The sequence below is a fragment of the Nilaparvata lugens genome, chromosome 3, assembly GCF_014356525.2.
Source record: "Nilaparvata lugens isolate BPH chromosome 3, ASM1435652v1, whole genome shotgun sequence".
NCBI classification, from domain to species: domain Eukaryota; kingdom Metazoa; phylum Arthropoda; class Insecta; order Hemiptera; family Delphacidae; genus Nilaparvata; species Nilaparvata lugens.
This window is the reverse complement of record NC_052506.1, coordinates 86,698,792-86,707,192: the sequence shown is the minus strand read 5'-3', so window position 1 is coordinate 86,707,192 and position 8,401 is coordinate 86,698,792.

Here is an 8,401-nt window from a genome sequence, read left to right as displayed (position 1 = left end):
TACCAAAATCATAATTAGATACTTTTCATTAACTGTTTTGATCAATTTTTCATAATTTTTACTTCAGTTTTTGAACTTGAATTTTTTCTAGGGGAGAGGAATAAACAATTTTCCCAAATATTCAGGGATGTATCTCCCCTGTTAACGATGGAAATTAGGCTACCCCCATTTATCATAACCGGGAAATTTTAAGGGTAGAAGAAGCTGCTGGTGCATTGTTTAAGGATATGAACTACTATAGGTGGCCATACTTGTCTTATCTCAACCACATACTTCAAACTCAATAAACTATGATCAACTCTGAAAAAATATAAGCTACATTGAATTTCTTCAAAATAATAGATGGTGAAAAGTAACAAAATTGACTCACTTTAAAGTGCTATCTTTTTATTTTCATGCTATCTCAGTCCATATATATACTAGACCATTCACTGTCTAGCTTATAATTTCATAATTATCATTGTGCTATTCTCTCATCTCCTAGATATTTGTTCGACTCATACAATATAAAGAAAGCTAACTAAGTAGTTGCTGAATGGGCCACGAAATAAATGTAGGTCTCATTTCGCTGGGGGGGGGGGATACATCTTCATATCCCCCCTGGATATGCCACTGACACAACAGCACAGGACAGAATTTACTCTGATGGACAGTATTAGAGGAGGCTGTGGTTTATAACTGCGCGAGGTCTACTATTCACAGAACAGTACCTCATAAAACAAAATGTATTGAAAGCCTAAAATATTCCCTAAACTTGGTATCTTTATCAAACAGATGCCTGGTAATCACAATTATAGAAAACCCTTCTTATCCCCAGTCAATAAAAAGTTCAATGGGTTTTCATTTACAAAATTCATTAATAGATCATTAGCTACAGCAACATGTTGGACATCTATGTTGCCTATGACTGAAAATATAATCGCGCGCTGCGAGGTTGCTGTCAGAGAAAACACCCACTTTTTTTATCACACACGCGTGATTTTCGCGTATCACGGTTGACAGAACCCACAATAACGCTGCGTGGTTCAGAGAAACCTAAACTTAAAATAATTGCTAATACTTTGAAGTAATGCACATGCGCTGGATCGATCAATCGAATTTACAAAAATTGCTAATATTCTCAAGCATGAGCAACGATCAACAAGAACCTATTATGTTATGTTATTATATGTGTAGACTTGGTTTGACCGAAGTATAATACTAGTAGTTCTGTGAACAGTAGACCTCGCACAGTTTATAAACCGCAGCCTCCTCATATACTGTCCATCAGAGTAAATTCTATCCTGTTGTGTCGTGTCGGCAAGATATCGGTGTGAAAACGGCTAATGGCTGTTCGGGTTGGTGTATCAAAAATGCTAACATCAAAAGCTAATCTCCTTCAAGACATACTGGCAACAGGACAGCCCGAGTTCAAAGCAGAGAAAATTTGAGAGCCAATACTATGGTATTTTAGTTATTATTGCATGCGTTATTGCACGCAATCAATAATTCATTTAATAGTGCATAAAAATTGCATTCAATGAGGCATGCAATCAATAGTCTACACAGCTGATGATTTCTTTCCCAAGTTACATTGAGATATGCGTCATGGCATGCAATTTATATTATAATCCACTCAACAGCTGATTTATGATGAATAATTCTATAGTCTGATTTTTACTCTAATATATTGGCGTACGAAGGAGGCTCCTTTTTCCTTTTATATTATCCTTGAAATTTCTAAAAACCTTGTATATACGTCGACGCACAATTTGAAAAGGAATATCTGTCAAATTGCATGAAAATCTATTACCGAGTTTCGTTGTAAATGCGCAACATATGAACATTTAAACATAAAGAGAAATGCCAAACCGTCGACTTGAATCTTAGACCTCACTTCGCTCAGTCAATTGATAGACCTGCAGTTTTACTTATGCTAGGATCGAAATTTCAGGTGGGTTCCCAACCACGGAGACGTGATTATGCAGCTCATAATTTTCTGAGCTGGCCTATGAGATCCTACGTTTATTCATTTATTCAACGAAGATTTAATCGATGATATATTAATCCAACAACAGCTGGTTTTCTTCAATTTACATTGATATATTAAATTGCTTGCGTCATTGCATGCAATTTATAATCCTCTCGACAGCTGATCTATGATGAATAATATTCTAGTGTGATTTTTACTCTAATATTGGTGTATGAAGGATGCGCCTATTCCATTTATATTATCCTTGAAATGCAAAATTTCCAAAAGCCTTGTATATACGTTGACCCACAACTTAAAAAGGTACCTGTCAAATTTCATGAAAATCTATTACCGCGTTTCGCCGTAAATGCGGAACATAATTATAAACATAAAGAGAAATGCAAAACTGTCGACTTAAATCTTAGACCTCACTTTGCTCAGTCAATTATGTTCCTATATATTGTTTATTATATATTATTTACTACATCTATATAGGCCTATTGCTGTACAGTTTATACAAGCACACTATATTCAAATTGCTATACAGTCGAGCCTCTCTATAACAAGCCACCACTTAATAAATTCTTCTAAGCAACAAATATTTTTACCTTGTCCCATGACATTGCAGAATTTTGGCTCCTTATTTTCTTCTATAACGAATTTTGGACCTCTCAACTACAAAGTTATCTCTCTTCACTTCAACATACAAAATGTAGTGTGAATAAGAAGCCAACAGTCAGAATTGTTTAGTTTCAGCAGAAAGGTCAATAAACTAAAAATAATGACAAGTTCAGGTAGGGAGAAGATAGGATGGTAAACAGAGAATAGAGTTTGAAACACATGTTGGAAATTGAATGCAAGTTACTGGAAATAGAATTTCAAAAACCTGTCATTCGTAGAACAGGCAGGTAGACAGGACTTTCCCATCCTTCTGCTTTTGTCACACATTTCAATTCTTAGAGCTGATGATGATGATGATGATGATGATGATGACTGTGACGAATCTGAAGAGAAGAATCCGTCAGATCAAGAACTTCTACAAGCTTTCAAAATTATCAGGCGAGGATTACAACTAAAAATAGTGTAGACTACCAGACAACATTTTCAACTGTTTGAATAGAGATGTGAGTCATTTATTGAATGTGATGTTTTACTCAAATGCAAAATTTAACCGAAAATTACTCACTTTTTCAAGTAAAACGTTAGAAAATGGAAAAATTGAGTCATTATAGTAACTATTTATAGTAAAGTTATTGACAAAATTACTTCTTATTCTCTTATCCGATTTCCCATGGAATAATGTGTTCTATATCCTGTATACACTGTATAAAATATGAATAAGGAAGAGAGTTCCGTAGTTTAGTATAAGATATTTCAGAGAACTTTAAATTTAATTTTTTTCCTACTCACACTGGCGATCAAGAGTCATCTCACGCCAGTGGTTTTTTCCCTTACCATCTACTATCAAATTATTGAATTGTATTATCATGCTGAACTTTATTTGAATTCTGCATTATGTATTTATGTGTCTGTGTGAAGTATTTAATATCTTTTATAGATTCATAAATAAAGTGATATTGAATATTTTTCATATTGGTCTCATTCGATGGAGCCCATTCCTATACTATTCTCATAATTTGTCTCAAAAAATTCAACCATGAGAGACTTTAAAAGTTTTCAAATTTGGCAGGCCAGCTCCACTACGTCCAGATTGGAAAAAAGTGTGAATCAATGAAAACAATTCTGGGCTTCAGTTCTATACCATTTTCATAGTTTGGGATCAAAAATCATGCTGTCAGCGGAGGAGAAGGATGTAGGTAATGAGGTCCTTTGCTGCCCCAGGTAAGAATTATTGAAGGAAACTGTGATGAGAATTTATGAATCAAGTCTTCAGCTATCACATTAAACTTTCATAATATGGGCTCAACTAAGATGCTGCCAGAAGACGGAATGGTTGTAAGTAGCCAGGTCCTTTGCAGCCTCCAGAGAAGAACTATTTTTAAAATATGATGAATTCCAATAGGATAACGCATCATGCCATCATATTACGTTCATCCATCATATTACCTCATAATTTCCGCTCGACAAGTACATGGTACGCTCTCAACAGAAGTTAGCACGTCTGCGAAGTTGACCCAGATGATGTCAGCCCTCTCAATGAAAGTGTTATAAATCATTAGTTTAGCGTTAGTTTAGGTTTGTTTTAACAAATTTGACGTTTGTTTGGGTTTCTAAATACCAAATTTGAAAGTTTCAATTTTTCCGGGCCAACTTTACACTAGCCCGGAAATTTTCACAAAATTAGTTGAAAATAGTCTAGATCGTTGGTTTAAATTTGTTTTGACAAATTTGACGTTTGTTTAGGTTTCTGAATACCAAATTTTTGGAAACTTCAAATTTTCCGGGCCAACTTCACACCAGCCTGGGAATTTTCATAAAATTAGTTGAAAATAGTCTAGATCGTTAGTTTAGGTTTGTTTTGAAAAATTTGACATTTATTCAGGTTTCTAAATATCAAATTTGGAAGTTTCAAATTTTCGTCCGGGCCAACTTCATACCCCAGCCACAGACCACATTAATCAATGGAATTGGTTGAAAACTGTATAGATCGTTAGTTTAGCTTATAATAGATAAGATTTTAGCTTATAATAGGGTATAGACTAATAGATTGGAACCCACCAGTCATGTAAGTGGCTTCTTATACATTCATATCTCCTATTGTAACAGTCATGAAAGCGTTTCTACGTGTACTGCTGAGGTGAATAGGATTTTTATTAGAAGTTGGCAGTGCATTCTTTCAAAATCATTTTTTTCCATTATATCAATGGAACTATTGCTCATATCTATCAGGAACTATAGAACTATTGTGTCTGCATCCAGAACTATCGTTTTCTAATGTACTTCTGACAAATGTTCTGCTAACTTCACACTGACCAATAGTGTCTGTAATCTTGTTATTCTTCAATAGGCTTAATTACAGCATTATAATATAGCATTATGACTATTCAACATTGAAGAATATTATCTACCTCTAAACAGAGTATTAAAATATGCTTATTATTACAATTATCTGTACTTCTATAAATGAGTGTGAGTGAAATATAATATTGACTGCAGAAAATTTTCTTCATAATAATATCGATTGAGAAATTCACCAGGAATGAGTTTTTTCACGTGGTTTAATAACCTGAATAGTTGAAACATAATATATACATCGAAAGTGGGCTTTATAATAATATATATATATATAGGCTGACGTGAGACCGGCTAGTCGATGGGTGAAGATATCAAAAACAAATGCCATGATGGAGATACAAGTCACATGTCATGGTCTCGAATAAAGAGAAGCAGACATAGAGCGAATGGCGCCGAAATGAATACCCTACTCTTCAAACAAAAAAAGTAGAAAGGGCACTCCGTGCTACGAGCGGGTGGGTATAAACTGTTCGACTGGAGAGCTTGTCGACAGTCAAAAATGTAAACAAAGATAAACTTGAGTGGAACGATAGGATCGTTCCACGTTTCCACTCTGTACTCTGTAAAAGCTTTACACTTCTCGGTTTAAAGATTATGTTAACACTGTTTATTGCTTACATGCTTACAGTGCGTTCACATTTTATTTATTTATTATTATTTTGAACTCACTTCAAGTTACAAATCAAAGGTATGCTAACTGATTTAAAACTTAACATACTTATATGAAAATAATTTAAAACAATATATATTTAATACGTTACGTAGAGCTAGCTAAAAGAAAAGTTTGAATCATTTTCACATTTATTTGTATTAATGTATAAAATAAATTATGTAGAAGATTATTTAGATAGGCTGTATTTATTGTAGCTACAATAATAAAGTAGATTCTTTGTTAGTAGTACAGCAACTTAAAATAATTTATTATGAATTAAAAATGTAGGCCCATTATGGAAACTACCTAATCACTAACCTAATCACCGGTTTCATTTTGTTAAAACATTATTATTCTAGTACATTCTTATCAGTAATAATTGCATTGCTTATCTTGTTATAAACTTCACAAAATTTCAATTAGATGTACTTTGTGTAATTTTGAAATGCAATAATGCACTTCAAAACGCTGTTTTTAGCCGTATCTTTGGCGTAATTTTAATAGGCAATGTTACCGGTATTTGGAAACATTGCATTATTAAAAAAAAACTGGAAGAATAGGTAAAGAATGAAATCGGGTAATAGCAATATTCTATTTTTACTAAAATGATTATTACAGACAGATGATTTGTTACAATGTTATTTTCTCATATTTGTCTGATAAATTTTATATTAATAATCTCTAATTAATGTTAGTTGCACAGAAATTTTAACCGTGATTAATTTCACGAGAACCAATCAGAAAAGGCATTTTTTATAAGACGGTTTGTCTGATAGGCTCTCCTGGAATTAATCACGATTAAAATTTAACCGGCTTTTGGCACTCAGTCATGATCTAACAATGAAACAGACAATCCTTTTTCATGTATTGTTGTGATTGAATGGAATTCAGTTTACTCAGTGGATAAGTTATTATTTAAAGGTATTTTATATTGTATTAATTCAACATTGTGTTTGTAAAAGCTCTTGATTTAATAAAAGCATTATTATTGTTATTAAATGGTTATTTTTTATCACGGCTAAGTATTAGCTAAAATCTGGTTGAATTGATTATAAATGTGTAGGTATCACCTATACCAGACTTGTAATAATCTATACCTTTTTAAATTTCAAGAAAGTATCAATTGTAATAATTGAGAATAGACATTTGTATTTTAGAAGTTATCACATCATGTAATATTAAGAATAGTAAATTGTATTTGAGAAAGTATGAATTCAATTTGAGATGCGGTAATAAGATTTGTTAGTCAGAAGTTTCTGTTTTAATAAGAAATCTGATTGAAAATCCAGTTGATCTTGTTCATGAATTAAAATTCATGCAAAGAATGCAAGTATGGAATATGACGTTGGACAAGTGGATTATTTTCTAATCTTCAATTAACAATTTCCAAGTAACTTACATCTTACTATTTCTCATTACAATTCACAATTCCTAATTACAATTGACAGCTTCCCAAATAAAATTCAAAATTTGTAAAAATATTCATTTTCAAAAGGGTAAAAATATGATATTCAAAGTTAAATATACCGTATCTCTACCAATAAGAGTCAATCATAGGTACGGTATTGGAAACTATGAGCCGAATCTGCAATAACTGGCTCTGAATAAACTGCTTGACTTGCCAGATTAGACATCCTATGTGTAATGAAAGTTTCATCCTAAATGAAAGTATCAGACAACTCCATAATTCATATCAGAAATATTCTTAGTAATATTTAAGGCAGTTTTGCTACTATTTGGTGGTATCCGTTGGAAGGCTTTTCAGTGGCTAGCTAAAGCTGCGTCTACACCAAAGTTATTAACAAAATGTTTATTTTTCCTTCCTCATAGATTCTATTAGATTGAACATACTGTAGCTTATCATACAAATGATGTGCCTATGTGTTTGTCAAGATCCGTTTAATCTAATAGAATCTATAAGGACGGAAAAATAAACATTTTGTTAATAACTTTGGTATAAACGCATCTTTAGAAGACCGACCGAGGTGATTATTGATAAACAAGTCATACGGTGATCAAACTAGAAAGATTTCTAGGCCTTTGAAGCACTTGACGAGCCAATCCTGTTAATTTATCAATCAATAATATTGATTATTTATTATTTTACAAAGGCGACTTTGTAGAAGTATTGTAAGCCTAGGTGATGATGATGAGATGAATGATAATACAATGAAGGTGGAGATATGAATGAATAAAAATGATAGGTTATGCTATCCTCTTGAATTGATTTGAGTTATTTTTTCAATCCAGAAATAAAACTAAAAATTTTTATTTGATTAAAAACCGAATATAATAGAATGATGACATTCAATAAACTCTCAAAACTTGAAGATCCCACATAGCACATCAACATATCAGATATGTATCAGATATGTTCCACCGATACTTACGATATGTACTGGATATGTTTGAAAATGTATCTAATACCTATCTGATACATATTTGATATGTGAAAATGTCCGCTTTTTGGATACATATCATTTAGGTATTCATTTTATGTCTTTGATATGTATCACCCCCATGTCTCAAATACATATCTGATATGTAAATAAGTACCAAACAAAAATATAATTTAGATATCGATGAGACATGTCCAATATGTATCACTCCCATGTCTCAAATGATATGATATGAAAATATGTAACTAACAAAAACATAGTTTAGGTATTGATGATACATGTTACCTGTATCATGTTACATGGATCACCTAGGTGTATAGCTATACATGTTCAAGGCAATCTTACTGTGAGTAGGTTTATTTAGGAAGGCAGATGGCTCATGACTTTCATGAAAATGTTTCCATGGACATTCTTTTTATAATG